The sequence below is a fragment of the Musca autumnalis genome, unplaced genomic scaffold (assembly GCF_047663935.1).
Source record: "Musca autumnalis isolate F117 unplaced genomic scaffold, ASM4766393v1 scaffold_4, whole genome shotgun sequence".
Taxonomy (NCBI): Eukaryota; Metazoa; Arthropoda; class Insecta; order Diptera; family Muscidae; genus Musca; species Musca autumnalis.
In genome coordinates this window covers 75,451,028-75,467,458 of record NW_027411977.1, presented here as the reverse complement: position 1 = coordinate 75,467,458, position 16,431 = coordinate 75,451,028, and the positions used below count along the sequence as shown (strand labels likewise).

Below are 16,431 nucleotides of genomic sequence, written 5' to 3'. Positions count from 1 at the left end.
TCTTGTTCCTGATGTTTCTAGACAGAAGATCTGGCAACTTGTAGAGTCCAATTCGTGCAACAAATACACAGACCCACACGCGCATTAGGCGAACATCAACACTCACATATACGGGCAGGAGAGGGTGATAAAAGAATCCAATATCAAAGGAAAGTACAACAACAACAATAGGGGAAACCTACACTAAGCGATAGTTACATTATGGATAAATGTACAACAATAAGAAAATAAACGTGTACCACAAAATTACGCAATGGGTGGAAAATACCAAGGAACGGTCCTGACCGCCTTTAACATGGCAAAGCCCAGGACTTAATTTGATCCCGTTTTCATCTAAAGTGGACACTGATCTCCCCGTGGTATCACCAGGGAAATTGCCTTAAACTCCTGATAACATCAGATGCGCGTTCAACCATAAGAACGATAAAAACATGGGTCGGGTTAGTAACCGACTCCTATAAAAAATTATACTAAAACAAGTAAAAAATCGTTAAGTTCGACCGGGTCGAAGTTTTCACCATAAAATATGTTTAACTAAAATGGAATAATTAGTTTCATGTTTAGTCCACAGTTTTAGGTGCAAAACAATTTTCGACCGGGGATACCCCAAATGCCTAAATTATCTAATCTATTCTAGAATTGTGTTCAATCCGGTGGTATCTATATACATACGGGGGCTACGTCAACGTTGGACCTATGTTGACAATTTTCAGTGGAAAAGTTTTGTGACTGCAGGGAACCTAAAATGTTAAATAACGGATAGTTCCGTCAAACAATGTAGCTAAAATCCTCAAAATACCGAAAATCGGGAGGTACCGTTATATGGGGGATATATCGAAACATGGGCCTATGTTTACAATTTTTGATTGGGAAGTTTCGTGAATGCAAATTTAGGGTAGTTCTGTTGTTGTTGTTGTAGCAACGCATATATGTTCGTTCGTGTATTATTTCAGTTATCAAGTTCCTCTGTATCCAGACTCAAGAATTCTGCGACCTGGACTGGTTGCGTCCATAAAGAATGAGGAGACAGGTGAGTGGGGTTAGCTGGGCAGTTGAATAAATGCAGAGTATCGAGTGGTCCCAATCCACATGCCGGGCATATGTTTGGTATCGTGGCGTCAATTCTGGCCCAATACGAATTGAGGCGGTTGCATCGTCCGGATCTTAACTGAGCTAAAACCACTCGTGTTTGCCTTGGCAGCTGGCGTTCTTCTGCTGCGATGGATGGGGGATGGTTTCCAAGTACGGTATTCACACTGTATCTTCGTACTGCTTGCGCAACCATGTTGGTGTGAATGCGATTCAAGCCTGCCTAATAGGCTCGTTTATCTGGTTTGAATCTTCTTCCACTGCGATGCGCTAGCCTTTGCGGACCACGCTGGCGCCGCATAGCTTACCACAGACCGGCCTATTGCATTGTAGGTGGCCAACAAGGTTTCTTTATCAGCACCCCAAGTTCTGCCGGCCAGCGACGTGAGAACTCTCCTACTTCTGATCTTATTGCAAATAGCTGTGGCATGCGCGGACGACTTGAACATGCTATCGAACGTTACACCCAGTATTTTAGGGTAGTTAGTGGTCGGAATCAGTGCACCATTGACCAATATGTTCAGTGGGAGCCTCATCTCAGCCGTCCATGTGGTGAACAGCGTGGCTGTGGATTTAGCGGCGGATATTTTCATATTCCTCAGATGGAAGAACTGCACTAGGTCAGCTATGTAGACATTTAACCTATCAAATATGTCATCGACGATAGGACCCGACGCCAAGATCGCATACATCACGATCTCTATGCCGTCTGGAGGGTGTGGAATTTCAGAAAGGTAGAGGTTAAACAGTTCCGGAGATATCACCACTCCTTGGGGAACTCCCTGTTTCACTCTACGGGTTTTGGACTTCTTGTTTCTGAATTCTACAAACGACTGGCGTCCACACATATAGTTGATTACCCAACGTTTCAAACATGGCTGGAGATTAGTTTTCTCTATATCCTCGAACAGCTTGGCATGGTTGACGGTACCGAAGGCCTTCGATAGGTCAAGAGCCACCATGACTGTTCGGTCGCACGGCCTTTTCTGGTTCAGTCCTCTACTGATATGTGTGCATATGGCGTCTAATGCTGTTGTAGTACTATGCATTTTCCGAAATCCATGTTGATGTTGGGCAACCGGAAAACACCTTCTCATCGTGGGGAGGAGCAGCGCCTCTAGGATCTTTGCTACTGGCGACAGGAGTGAAATTGGCCTGCACGATTCACCTTTGCTGGCATCCTTGCCAGGCTTCAGTAGCGGTACCATCCTGCCAACTTTCCAGGCATCCGGTACAACATGGGTGGCTAACGATAGGTTGATATTCGGTGCGGGCCCAACGCTTTGGATGATTTAGCGTTTCGGAAGAGCTCTTCTTATACGGCGTAGCACACTTCTTTTCGCCCTATCACTCTCGGGGTGCTCTATGAACTGCCGGTTAAAATAACACGCGCACCTCTTTTGGTCAGTTACTGTTACACCGTTAAAAGTAACAGCCGTTCTGTCATCCTTCTTTCCCGGACTAGAGAGTGATTTAACCGTTGCCCATAATTTACTTATTCCTGCACCAATGTTGCATTGCTTCAGATGGATGAAGAAGAGAGAAATTTAATAGCCAGAGAGAAAAAAGAGACCTAACGGAGCCAGAATGAAATTCGACAATTCTACCAAAGAGGGAAAAACATCGTACTGATGGCTTTCGCATATGCCCAGCCTCCTGTAGTGATGAGCAAAGTAATCTGGCAACTGATAAAGGTAGAATTAGACATGACATTAGCATGGTGCCATAAGGCCATATCAATCAGCTGATTGAACCAAACCTATGGAAATCAATATATTCAATTAGTAGTAACTTAACATAATGACATTGCCTTAACCATAAGAAACCAATTGGGTTTTGGTTTTCTATGGTTATGGCGTTATGGCTATGTCACGTCTAATTCTACCTTAAAGATAGCATGCTATGGAGAGAAAAAAAGAGATCTAACGGAGCCAGTATGAAGTCCGACAATTCTACCAAAGAAGGAAAAACTGATGGCTTTCGCATAGACTCAGCCTCCTGTAGCGATTAGCATTGTAATCTGGCAATGGATAAACGTAGCATGCTATGGAAAGAGCATTTCCCAAACTGTTGGTATCTAATACTAACGAAGACGACGAAGATTAAACAGATTTCATTCCGGATTTCATGAGACTGGAGGATATATGCTGATGGAATACTGGAACTTGAACATCCTATTTCCCCGTCCACTAGAATGTAGATAAGACTGTGTGCTCAAACGATAAGGGCATAAATCTGCTCCCTATTTCCTATAAAATATATAGTGTCTGAAATATTGTGTGAACAACCAAATCCTATGGACAATGACAAAATTGGGCCATATAAGTACAGCTTTAGACCTGGCAAATCCATCATTGACCAGATATTTACTTTGTGTCAAATCCTGGAAAAGACCCAAAAGATGCAGATAGACTCTTTTATATTTTGTTATAAAGCAACGGTGATCTGAATCTCACTCGTAATATTCCACTAACCTGGTCCTCAGTTAAAAAAGGAAGTTTTTTGCACCTTTCAGGCTATTTTCTCTAGAAGTATGGAATGCCTCTGAAAAAAACTCTTGCCATATTCAAGTTGCTTCAACATAAATCAAAGTGATTCGAGAGCGAGCCTTAAAGTGAATTTATCCGAAATTTTATGTGGGAGGTACCCGAAGTAGTGGACAAATATAGTTCATATTCAAACCTGATCTATATCTGGTAGACATATTAGGATGTGTAAAGTATGGACCAAATCGGTCACTCCATTCAAAAGTTATCGTGCCCAAAATTTTTCCGAACATTTTTTAACTTTTGTGGGGGAGGTAGCTGAAGGTGTGGATCGATATAGCTTATCATCGAACTTAAATTAAGTTAGGACAAAATATTACGAAGGCCAAATTTTGGACCGAATCGGCAGATCCGTTCGAGAGTTATCTTGCGCTCCAACCACTACAAACGGTGTCATGGGGGCTTTTTGCAACTTTCAGGCTATTTTCTCAGAAAGTATGGACTTGGCCCGGATGAAACTTGTACCGTCGTATGGGGGGCAGTGAATACATCTTGCTTAAACAAAAATCAAAGCGATTCGAGAGCAGGTCCTAAACTGCACTTTTCCGAAATTTTGTGTGGGAGGTACCCGAAGGAGTGGACCGATTGAGTCTATATTGAACTAGTAGAAATTTCACGATGTGCAAAGTATGGACCAAATCGTGCGCACAAATTTTCCGAACATTTCCGAACTTTTGTGGGGAGGTACCGGAAGGAGTGGACTGATATAACACATCTTCGAACTTAAACTAAGTTTGGACTGAATATTACGAAAGCCATATTTTGGATATAATCGCTTGATCCGTTCGAGAGTTATAGTGCGCTCCATCCAGCCAGACAGACAGACGGACGGACATTGCTAAATCAACTCCAAATTGTCTGAAACGGATTTCGTCCAAACATACTTGGGGTCTAAAACCATTATTTCGATGAGGCACATTTTGTCCGTATGAAAGTGTATATACCCTCGTTATCATAAATGCTGAGAGTATAAAAATATGAACGAAGATTTTAACGGTGAGCATGATGTATACGAAATCAAATATTGTGAAGTCTCCTGTATGTTCGGGGGGTGCATGACAGTAGCGGTGTGCGAATAAATGGGTTTTATGGGTTCAGGAATATGAAAACAATATCGACTCGATATTAAAGACCCTAGTCTAGAGAAACGGACAGGGATCTGAAGCGTTCACCCATATTTATGAATTAAATGTTGCTATATTTGACTCCTCAGATCACTCATTGAAACGGCAGAGAGAGAGAGAGAGACAAAACTCACGGGGAGTTTTCATCCAGAATAATGAGAACCGAAAGTACTAGGTTTGAACTTTTATGAGGAAGAAGAAGATATCCGAAGATATCCGAAGGAGTAAACCGATATAGGTCATTTTCGAGAGTTATCTTGGGTAATATCCATTTCACTTGGTGGTCGTTAATTTTGTACAGCTTTAGGACAATTTACTAAGAATAAATTATACCCCAAAAATAAATTATACTCTCTTAATAGAAACCGCGATTACCACCTTCTCTAGAAATTTCAAAACGTTCCGAGATATGTCCTTAAACTGTACTTTCGTGAAAAATGTTGAAATTTTTGGGAGGATCCGAAGAAAGAAGGAAGGACTTTTATGTGGGAAGTATTCCTTTGGGTACCGATATGGCCCATCTTCGAACTTCATCTATGTTTGGCCCAATAATATTATGAGTTGTATAATTGGCACCAAATCGGTTGATAAAAATTTCCTGTTTCTGTAAAATTCAAATCTATCGAAATCCTGTAAGAATACGACTACAGAATACCTCTAAAGTATGTATTCAGACTATAGAGCTCTTTCGAAGTCCTTTCGACTATAGAATATTTCTTTTAAATATAGAAGACCACTTTAGAAGGTTTTACGACTACAGAACATCTTTTTAGGAGGCCTTCTGACTTTAGAAGATCTCTTTGGACAGTAGAATACCTCTTAAGACTATACCTATGTCAACTATAGAAAACATCTTTAGGAGGCCCTCACACTGTACAAGACTCCTTCAGGCGACCTTTTGACTATAGTAGAGCTCTATAGGAGGTCTTCCGACTATAGAAGCTCTTTTTTTGGAGATCTTCCGACTATAAAAGCTTTTTATAGGAGGTATTCCGAATATTGGTATGGGAGCCACCGTGGTGCAATGGTATGCACACCCGCCTTGCACACATAAGGTCGTGGGTTCGATTCCCGGGCCAGTCAACATCAAAAAAACACTTTTCAACGGTGGCAAAATACCCCTCTGTAATGTTGGCGACATTTCCTGAGTATTTCAGCTATGTAAAACTTCTCTACAAAAGTGGTGTCTTAGACACGCCGTTTGGACTCGGCGATAAACTGTAGGTCCCATATCATTGAGATAATATGAATCGGTGTGCACTCATTGATATGAGAGAAGTCTCCCTTGTCCCTTATGGGATGTTTGTGGAACAATTATATTATATATATTATATATAATTATATTATTCCGAATATTGAAGAACATTTTTATAGGCTTTCTGGGTATATAAGGTTTTTAGGTGACCACAGACTATGGAAAGCTTCTTTGCGATGTTTTCTGACACTACCGACTAAATATGTAATATATAATTGACTTCTCTCATATCAATGAGTGCACCCCGATTCATATTAGCTCAATGATATGGGACCTACTGTTTATCGCCGAGTCCGAACGGCGTGTCTAAGACACCACTTGTAGATAAGTTGTACAAGGCTGAAATACTCAGAAAATGTCGCAAACATTGCTGAGGGGTATTTTGCCAAAGTTGAAAAGTGTTTGATGTTGACTGCCCGGGGAATCGAACCCACGACCTTTAGCGTGCAAGGCGGGTGTGCATACCATTGCCCACGGTGGCACCCGAATAAATAGATCTTCTATTTAGTACGCCTTCTGACTATGAAATACTTCTTTAGACGACCTTCCAACTATAGAAAACCTGTTTCGGAGGCCATCAAACTTCTTTCAGGAGGCCTTCTAAATGTAGAGAATATCTTTATCTTTAGGAAGTTTATATCTTTAGGAAGTCTTCCGACTGTAGAAAATTCTTTTAGAAAGCCTTCGAACTGCGAATGACCACTTTCCGAATGCAGAAAACTTCTTAAGAGGTCTACAGACTTTAGAAGACCTTTTTTGGAGTTCTTGTGACTATATAAGATATTTTTAAGAGGTCTATAAAATACCCCTTTAGAAGGTCTTCGAATTGTAGAAAACCTTTTTAGGTGGTCTTACGGCTATAGAAGAGCTATTTAGTAGCCTTTATAGAAGACCTCTTTAAGAGGCCTTCCGACTATAGAACCCCTCTTTGTGAGTTGCTACAAACGTCACTCGAATCGAATTTATTATTTGAGAATTATACACAAACATTTTATGGAACTAGTTCCTATTGATCAATGGAACGGGGAGATCGAAAAGTCCAGTTAATATTGTTATAATCGTTATTCATTAAATCGAACTATTCTCTCATATCGCTTTCAAAATGGCTATCATTTACGATTATTTTGCATCTCGACATTGCAAACTCTCAAAGATCAGAGGAAAAACAAAGGGCCATTTGCCCTCCATGCATTTCACTTTGTTAGCACTACTTATTTAATCTAGTGTTCATTACGCCTTATTTAACTTTTGTAGAAATATCCATTTCCATTCCTTGGTTGATGCTTGCATAATTCTGACAATTTAGTATTCCATAAACGAACGGTTGGTTAATTCAGTATTTAATTGGAAATAATGTACTTTTTCGTATTGCCTCTTTGTGCCTCTGTATATGGTGGTAATTGTAGTCGGCTACGCTGGACATATGAGTTCATTAACGTTAATGGTATTGAGAGTAAGCCAGCAGGCAAAACAATACCGATTCGTCCATGGAAAAACCAAAGTGAGACATTTGACTGATATGTGGCTTTAAATGGAAGTTTAGTTTAGAAGGGAGTGATTTAACGTTGTGTCAACAACGTGTTAGAGGAAGTTGGTGACTTTATTTATACCAAAGTGAAACTATTTTCCTCGTAGATCCCAGAAGGGATAATGGGGAGACTTGTCACACATTAATGAGTGTATGCCGATTCAATGTTTAACTCAATGTTAATGAGGTTTTTCTTACCGACTCTGAAAGGCATGTTGAACATAGATCTGAAATATTCATAAAGCCTACAGTGCCCTGATGTGCCCGACTTGCACACAGAATCTTGCGAGTTCGAGTGATTAAATCCCTCAACGGACTATATAAAGCAGGACCCATATCATTGAGCTAACCATAGAATCGGTATGAACTTGTTGTACTCGTGGGATTTAATAACTGATTCGCCAAAAATAACCTCATAGCCAACATAATTCATACTCTCTTAGGTTCAAGAATGTTGAACTGATTTTTTCTAAAGTTCAAACAATTTGAGTTCAAAGGTCGTTCGAACTGCAGACATATTTTGTTACAACATCAATCAATTTACATTGTTGTTGTTTTTTTAATTCTAATGGAATTTTTCCACGATATTGTTAAACAAAAGAAAAAAACTATTTCAACGCTCATGCAACTACCAATCAATAAATAGAGATTTAATGTTTTCTTAAACGTTAATCGGAAAATGACATTAGTGTCACTCATTTAACAGCATTTCAAATTGAAATCGTGTCTTGTGATTGATCAGCCAAGTAGCGCTGGTGGTTATAAAATGTCAATAAACAATCGAGCATGAAAATATGAACAGAAGTAGATTAATGATATTCTTGGCAATTTTTAAGCGTAATGAAAGAAAAAAAAACTGCTGTGTGAAGTGAACATAATGCTGACAGTTTCCCAGCATAAAAGTGTTTGGGTACATACATATTTTGTGTTGTGATCTAGGGCAGATAAGACAAATTAAAGGAACATAACAAAATCGGACAGAAATAAAAAAAGCTGAAGTATTATAATAAATCTAGACGATCTCTTAAAGGACTTTTATACATATATGACTTCTTTAGCGGTTCTCACAGAGGCGTTTTTGAACCGACATGTCGTTATGTGAATAAAGGCCAATTTAGTAAGTCTTTAGAGTCTTGATAGGTCTTTTAACTATCAAAGGCTCGTATATGGCGTCTTCTATTGAGTGAAGACCTCTTCTTCTTTCCATTTGTAGATGATTCCTTTAGAAGCTATTTAAACTGTGGACGATCACTTTAGTGGTCTTTCCACTATAGGAGGCCCTTTAGATCTGTGGAAGACCTTGTAGTAAGAAGAACTTCGAACTATAGAAAACCTCTTTACGGGGTCTTCCGACAATTTAAGACCGCTTTGGAAGGTCTCAGGAGGTCTTTCGACTACAGAAAACCTCTATATGAGGTATTCCGACTACAGAGCTCTTTGGAAGTCCCTTCGACTATAGAATACACCGTTTGAGTATAGAAGACCACTTAAGGAGGTTTACGACTACAGAACATCTCTTTAGAAGATCTGTTTGGACTGTAGAAGACCTCTTAAACAGTTGTCCTAACTGTATAAAAACTTTCAACTATAGAAAACAGTTTTAGGAGGCCTTCACACTGCAGAAGACCCCTTCCGGAGACCTTCTGACTCTAGTAGAGGTCTTCCTTCCTATAGGAGGTCTTCCGACTATAGAAGCTCTTTTTAGGAGATCTTCCGACTATAAAAGATATTTTTAGGTGGTCTTCCGAATATTGAAGAACTCTTTTATAGGCTTTCTGATTATATACGATTTTTAGGTGACCTCCGACTATAGAAAACTTCTTTGGGAGATTTTCCGGCACTATAGAAGACCTGTTTAGTAGGCCTCTTGACTATGAAAGATTTTTTTTAGGAGACATTCCGTCTATAGAAGATCTTCCAACTATAGGAAGCCTTCTGACTATAGTAGACCCCTGTAGGAGGTATTCCGACTAAAGATGCCCTTTTTAGTAAATCTTTCGACTATAGAAGTTATTTTTAGGAGGTCTTCCGAATATTGAAGAACTCTTTTGTAGGCTTTCTGATTGTGTAAGAATATTAGGTGACCTCCGACTATAAAAAACTTCTTTGGGAGGTTTTCGTCACTATAGAGGACCTATTTAGTAGGCCTATTTAGTAGGCCTATGAAAGACTTCTTTAGGAGACAGTCCGTCTATAGACGACCTTCCAACTATAGAAAGCCTTCTGACTATAGTAGACCTCTATAGGAGGCCTTTTTAGGAGATCATTCGACTATAAACGATATATTTAGGAGGTCTTTCGAATATTGAAGAACTCTTTTATAGGCTTTCTGACCTCCGACTATAGAAAACTTCTTTGCGGTGTCTTCCGACACTATAGAAGACCAATTTAGTAGGCCTTCTAACTATGAAAGATTTCTTTAGGAGACAGTAGGTCTATAAACTACCTTCTTTCAGGAGACCTTCTAACTATATATCTCTTCAGGAGGTCTTCCGACTATAGAGAATCATTTTAGAAAGCCTTCGAACTATGGATGACCTCTTCTCGACTATAGAAAACTTCTTAAGGGGTCTACAGACTTTAGACGACCTTTTTAGGAGTTCTTGTGACTATAGAAGATATTTTTAAGTTTTTAAGATATCTATAAAAGATCGAATTTTAGAAAACCTTTTTAACTGGTCCTCCGACTATAGAAGACCTTCTTAGAAGGCATTTCCATTATAGAAGAGCTATTTAGTAGCCTTCATGGCCATGACAGACTTATTAAGGGGGCCTCAGACTATAGAAGACTTCTTTAAGAGGCCTTCTGACTATAGAACCCCTCTTTAGGAGGCTTTCCGACAACAGAAGACCACTCTGAGAGACCTTCCAACTACATAATACGTATTTAGGAACCCTTCCGACAATAGAAGACCTTCTTAGGAGGTCTTTCGAATTTAGATAACCTCTTTAGATGTCTTCCGATATGTTTAGAAGGTCTTCCGAGTTTGAAGACGCATTTAAGAGGTCTTCCAACTATAGAAAACCTCTCAAGATGCCCTTCTGACTATAAACGACTTTTTTAGGTGTTTTCCGACTTTAGAAGATGCCCTCGAACTGTAGAAAACCCTGAGAAGAATACCACTTTAGGAGATCTACCAACTATAGAAGACCTCTCCAGGAGCATTCTGATCGTAGAAAAATCTCTTTAGGAGGTCTTGCGGCAATAGAAAACCTCTTTATGAGACTTTTCGACTATAGAATACCTCTTTGGGATACTTTCCATATATGGACGATCTTTACAGGAACTTCCGACTACAGAACAGTTTAAGATGTCTTCCGGCTATAGCAGACATATTGTGAAGAACTGCTTAGGATAATTTCCGATTATAGAAGACCTCTCTATGGGGCCTTTTGACTAAAGAGACCCTTTAGACCTGTAGAAGACCTTGTAGTAAGAAGGACTTTGAACTATGGAGAATCTCTTTACGGGGCCTTCGGACAATTGAAGACCGTTTTGGGAGGTCTTCGGAGGTCTTTCGTCTACAGAATACCTCTATAGGATGTATTCCGACTACAGAGCTCTTTGGAAGTCCCTTCGACTATAGAATACCCCTTTTAAGTATAGAGGACCACTTTAGGAGATTTTACGACTACAGAACTTCTCTTTAGGAGGCCTTCTGACATTAAAAGGTCTCTTTGGACTGTAGAATACCTCTTAAGCAGGTGTTCTAACTGTATAAAAATGTTCACACTGCAGAAGACCCCTTCAGGAGACCTTCTGACTCTAGTAGACCTCTATAAGAGGTCTTCCGACTATAGAAGCTCTTTTTAGGAGATGTTCCGACTATAAAAGATATTTTTAGGAGGTCTTCCGAATATTGAAGAAATCTTTTATAGGCTTTCTGATTATATACGATTTTTAGGTGACCTCCGACTATAGAAAACTTCTTTGAGATGTCTTCCGACAATATAGAAGACCAATTTAGTAGGCCTTCTGACTATGAAAGATTTCTTTAGGAGACAGTATCTCTATAGACGACCTTCCAACTATAGAAAACCTGCTTCGGAGGCCATCAAACTTCTTTCAGGAGACCTTCTAACTATAGAAGAACTCTTCAGGAGGTCTTCCGTCTATAGAAGATCATTTTAGAAAGCCTTCGAACTATGGATGACCTCTTCTCGAGCATAGAAAACTTCTTAAGGGGTCTACAGACTTCAGAAGACCTTTTTTAGGAGTTCTGTGACTATAGAAGATATTTTTAAGAGATCTATAAAAGACCGCTTCAGAAGGTCTTCGAAATGTAGAAAACCTTTTTTAGGTGGTCTTCCGACTATAGAAGACTTTTTAGGAGGCATTTCCACTATAGAAGAGCTATTTAGTAGCTTTCATGAACATGGAAGACTTCTTTAGGAGGCCTTCTGACTATAGAAGACCTCTTTAAGAGGCCTTCCGAATATAGAAACCCTCTTTAGGAGGCTATCCGACTATAGAAGACCACTTTATGAGAACTTCCGACTACATAAGACGTATTTAGGAACTCTTTGGACTGTAGAAGACCATCTTAGGAGGTCTTTCCACTTTAGATGACCTCTTTAGGATGTTTTTCGACATGCTTAGAAGGTCTTCCGACTTTTGAAGACGCATTTAAGAGGTCTTCTGACTATAGAAAACCTCTCAAAAAGCCATTCTGACTGTAAACGACTTTTTATGTGTTTTCCGACTTTAGAAGATGCCCTCGAACTGTAGAAGACCCTGAGGAAGGTCTTTCGACTATAGAAGACCACTTTAGGAGATATGCCAACTATAGAAGACCTCTCCAGGAGCATTCTGATCGTAGAAAAATCTCTTTAGGAGGTCTTGCGACAATAGACAACCTCTTTAAGAGACTTTCCGACTCTAGACGACCTCTTGAGGAGGCCTTTTTACTATAGACGACATCTTTAGGAAGTTTTCCGACTATAGAATACCTCTTTAGGAGGCTTTCCAAATATGGACGATCTTTGCAGGGACTTCCGACTACAGAACAGTATAAGATGTCTTCTGGCTATAGACGACATTTTGTGAAGACCTATTTAGGACACTTTCCGATTATAGAAGACCTCTCTATGGAGCCTTTTGACTAAAGAGACCCGTTAGACCTGTAGAAGACCTTGTAGTAAGAAGGACTTTTAACTATGGAAAATCTCTTTACGGGGTCTTCCGACAATTGAACATCGTTTTGGGAGGTCTTAGGAGATCTTTCGACTACAGAATACCTCTATAGGATGTATTCCGACTACAGAGCTCTTTGGAAGTCCCTTCGACTATAGAATACCCCTTTTGCATAGATAGAACACCGCTTAAGGAGGATTACGACTACAGAACATCTCTTCAGGAGGCTTTCTGATGTTAGAAGATCTGTTTGGACTGTAGAAGACCTCTTAAGCCTCCTAACTGTATAAAAACTTTCAACTCTAGAAAACATTTTTAGGAGTCCTTCACACTGCAGAAGACCCCTTCTTATGACCTTCTGACTCTAGCTAGTAGACCTCTATAGGAGGTCTTCCGACTATAGAAACTTTTTTTGGGAGATCTTTCGACTATAAACGATATTTTTAGGAGGTCTTCCGTATATTAAAGGACTCTTTTATAGGCTTTCTGATTATATACGATTTTTAGGTGACATCCGACTATAGAAAACTTCTTTGGGAGGTTTTCCGACACTGTAGAAGACCTATTTAGGAGGCCTCTTGACTATGAAAGACTTCTTTAGGAGACAGTCCGTCTATAGACGACCTTCAAACTATAGAAAGCCTTCTGACTATAGGAGGTCTTCCGACTATATAAGCCCTTTTTAAGAGATCATTCGACTATAAAAGATATTTTTAGGAGGTCTTCCGAATATTGAAGAACTCTTTTATAGGCTTTCTGACTACATACGATATTTAAGGTCTTCCGACTACAGAAGATCCTTTAGGAAAGCATTTAAACTGTGGATGACCTCTTTTCGATTACAAAAAACATCTTAAGAGGCCTTCAGACTTTAGAAGACCTTTTTAGGAGTTATTGTGACTATAGTATATATTTTTAAGAGGTCTATAAAATACCCCTTTAGATGGTCTTGGCAGACTTTTTTAGGAGGTCTTCCGACTATAGAATACCTCTTCCGACTATAGAATACCTCTTCCGACTATAGAACCCCTCTTTAGGAGGCTTTCCGACTATAGAAGACCTCTGTAAGTGACCTTCCGCCTACAGAAGACATATTTAGGAAGTCTTCCGACTATACAAGACCGTCTTAGGAGGTCTTTCGACTTTAGATGCCCTCTTTAGGTTGTCTTCCGATATGTTTAGAAGGCCTTCCGACTTTTGAAGACGCTTTTAAGAGGTCTTCCAACTATAGAAAACCTCTCAAGGAGCCCTTCTCACTATAAAAGACTTCTTTAGGGGGATTTCCGACTTTAGAAGATGACCTCGAACTGTAGAAGACCCTGACGAATGTCTTTCGACTATATAATACCACTTCAGGAGGTCTTCCGACTAGAGAAGACATCTCTAGGAGCATTCTGACTGTAGAAAAATTTCTTTAGGAGGTCTTATGACAATATAAAACCTCTTTAAGAGACTTTCCGACTATAGACGACCTCTACAGTAGTGCGATTCTCTAACACATTTTTGAGTTACCGACAAAGAACGGTAAAATTAAAACGCAAAATTATGAATGAAAAGTTAAAATAAAAGTTGACAACACTCTTGTTATCGGTAGAACTTTAAGACTACTTTTTATTCGTCGCAAACTTACCGAAAAACATCGGTAATTACCGAAATTATAAGCATTTTAATTTTACCGACAATTGTCGGTAACTCAAAAAATTAGTTGGAGAATCGCATTACAGAAGGCCTTTTCACTATAGAAGAGATCTTTAGGAAGTTTTCCGACTACAGAAGACATCTTTAGGAGACATTCCGACTATGGATGATCTTTAGAGGGGGTTTGCGACTATAGAAGACCACTTTAGAAGTTCTGTCGACTATAGAAGATCACTCCAGGAGCATTCTGACTGTAGAACCATTTCTTTAGGAGGTCTTACGATAATAGAAAACCTCTTTAAGAGATTTTCCGACTATAGACGACCTCCTCAGGAGGCCTTTTTACTATAGAAGACATCATTAGGAAGTTTTCCGACTATAGAAGACCTCTTTAGGAGACATTCCGACTATGGACGATCTTTAGAGGGGGCTTTGCGACTATAGAAGACCACTTTAGAAGTTCTGCCGACTATAGAAGACCACTCCAGGAGCATTCTGACTGTAGAACCATTTCTTTGGGAGGTCTTACGATAATAGAAAAACTCTTTAAGAGACTTTCCGACTATCGACGACCTCCTCAGGAGGTCTTTTTACTATAGAAGACCTCGAAAACATCGGTAATTACCGAAATTATAAGCATTTTAATTTTACCGACAATTGTCGGTAACTCAAAAAATTAGTTGGAGAATCGCTTACAGAAGGCCTTTTCACTATAGAAGAGATCTTTAGGAAGTTTTCCGACTACAGAAGACCTCTTTAGGAGACATTCCGACTATGGATGATTTTTAGAGGGGGCTTTGCGACTATAGAAGACCACTTTAGATGTTCTGCCGACTATAGAAGACCACTCCAGGAGCATTCTGACTGTAGAACCATTTCCTTAGGAGGTCTTACGATAATAGAAAACCTCTTTAAGAGACTTTCCGACTATAGACGACCTCCTCAGGAGGTCTTTTTACTATAGAAGTCCTCTTTAGAAGACTTTCCGACTATGGACGATCTTTAGAGGTGCTTTGCGACTACAGAACAATTTAAGATGTCTTCTGGCTATAGAAGACATTCCGACTATAGACAACCTCTTCATGAAGCCTTTTAACTATAGAAGACCTGTTTAGGAGGAAATTTAGGAAGCCTGCCGGCTGAAATACCGCTTCAAGAGGTCTTCCGGCTATATAATATCATTTTGGGAGTCTTTCCGGCTATAGAAGACCCCTGTAGGAGACCCTCCGACTACAGAAGAACCTTTCTAAGTATAGGAGACCACGTTTAGAGGTCTTCAAACTGTAGAAAATCCTCCAAGAAGGTCTTCGAACTATAGAAGACTTCTTTAGGAGGTCCTCCTACTACATAAGACCTATTGTATGTATAGAAGAGTACGTTAGGAGACCTTCGGACTGTAGAAGACTTAGTTAGAAGAGCTTCGAACTATATTAGGAACCGTTTGGAGGTCATTGAATTGTAGGACGTATTCCGGCTATAGAAGAAATCTATAGGAGGTATTTCTATTAAAGAAGATCTACCTTGGAGTTCTTCTCTGAAAAGGCCTTCAAACCATAAAAGACCATTTTAGGAAGCTTTTTTAATTTTAGGAGGGCTTCCCATTATAGAAGACCCCTTTTAAATATAGAAGATTGCGTTAGGAGACCTTCGGATAGTAAAAGATCCTCTTGAAAGGCCTTATAAAAGACCTCTTTAGAAGTTCGTCCGGCTATAGAAGGCCTTCTGACTATATAAGACTTTTTTATGAGATCTTCCTTCCTTCTGGTTATAGAAGATCCCTATAGGAGGTATTCTAACTATTGAAGACGCCTTTATTAGACTTCTTATTGGTCTTCTGACTATACGAGATTTGTTAAGACGATTTTCTGACTAAAGAAGATCCTTTATGATCTCTTCTAAATATACAAGACCTCTTGAAGAAGTATACCGACTATAGAAGACCTCGTTGAGAGATCTTCCGTTCACAGAAGCCCTCGTTAGGAGGTCTTTCGTTTATAGAATACCCCTTTTGGTGGTCTCTAACTATAGAAGACCCATTAGAAGACTCTTATATCTACAGAAGACCGCTTAATGCCGTCTTATAGCTATGTAAGACCGCTGTGGTATGTATTCTAACT

General features: G+C 39.6%; 1 protein-coding gene across 8 annotated transcripts in view; it reads right to left on the bottom strand.

Moving 5' to 3' along the window:
• The window catches only part of Pura (Puratrophin-1-like), a 326,190-nt gene that overhangs the window by 80,972 nt on the left and 228,787 nt on the right, over window positions 1-16,431 (bottom strand). The gene's annotated exons all lie outside the window — the stretch shown is intronic.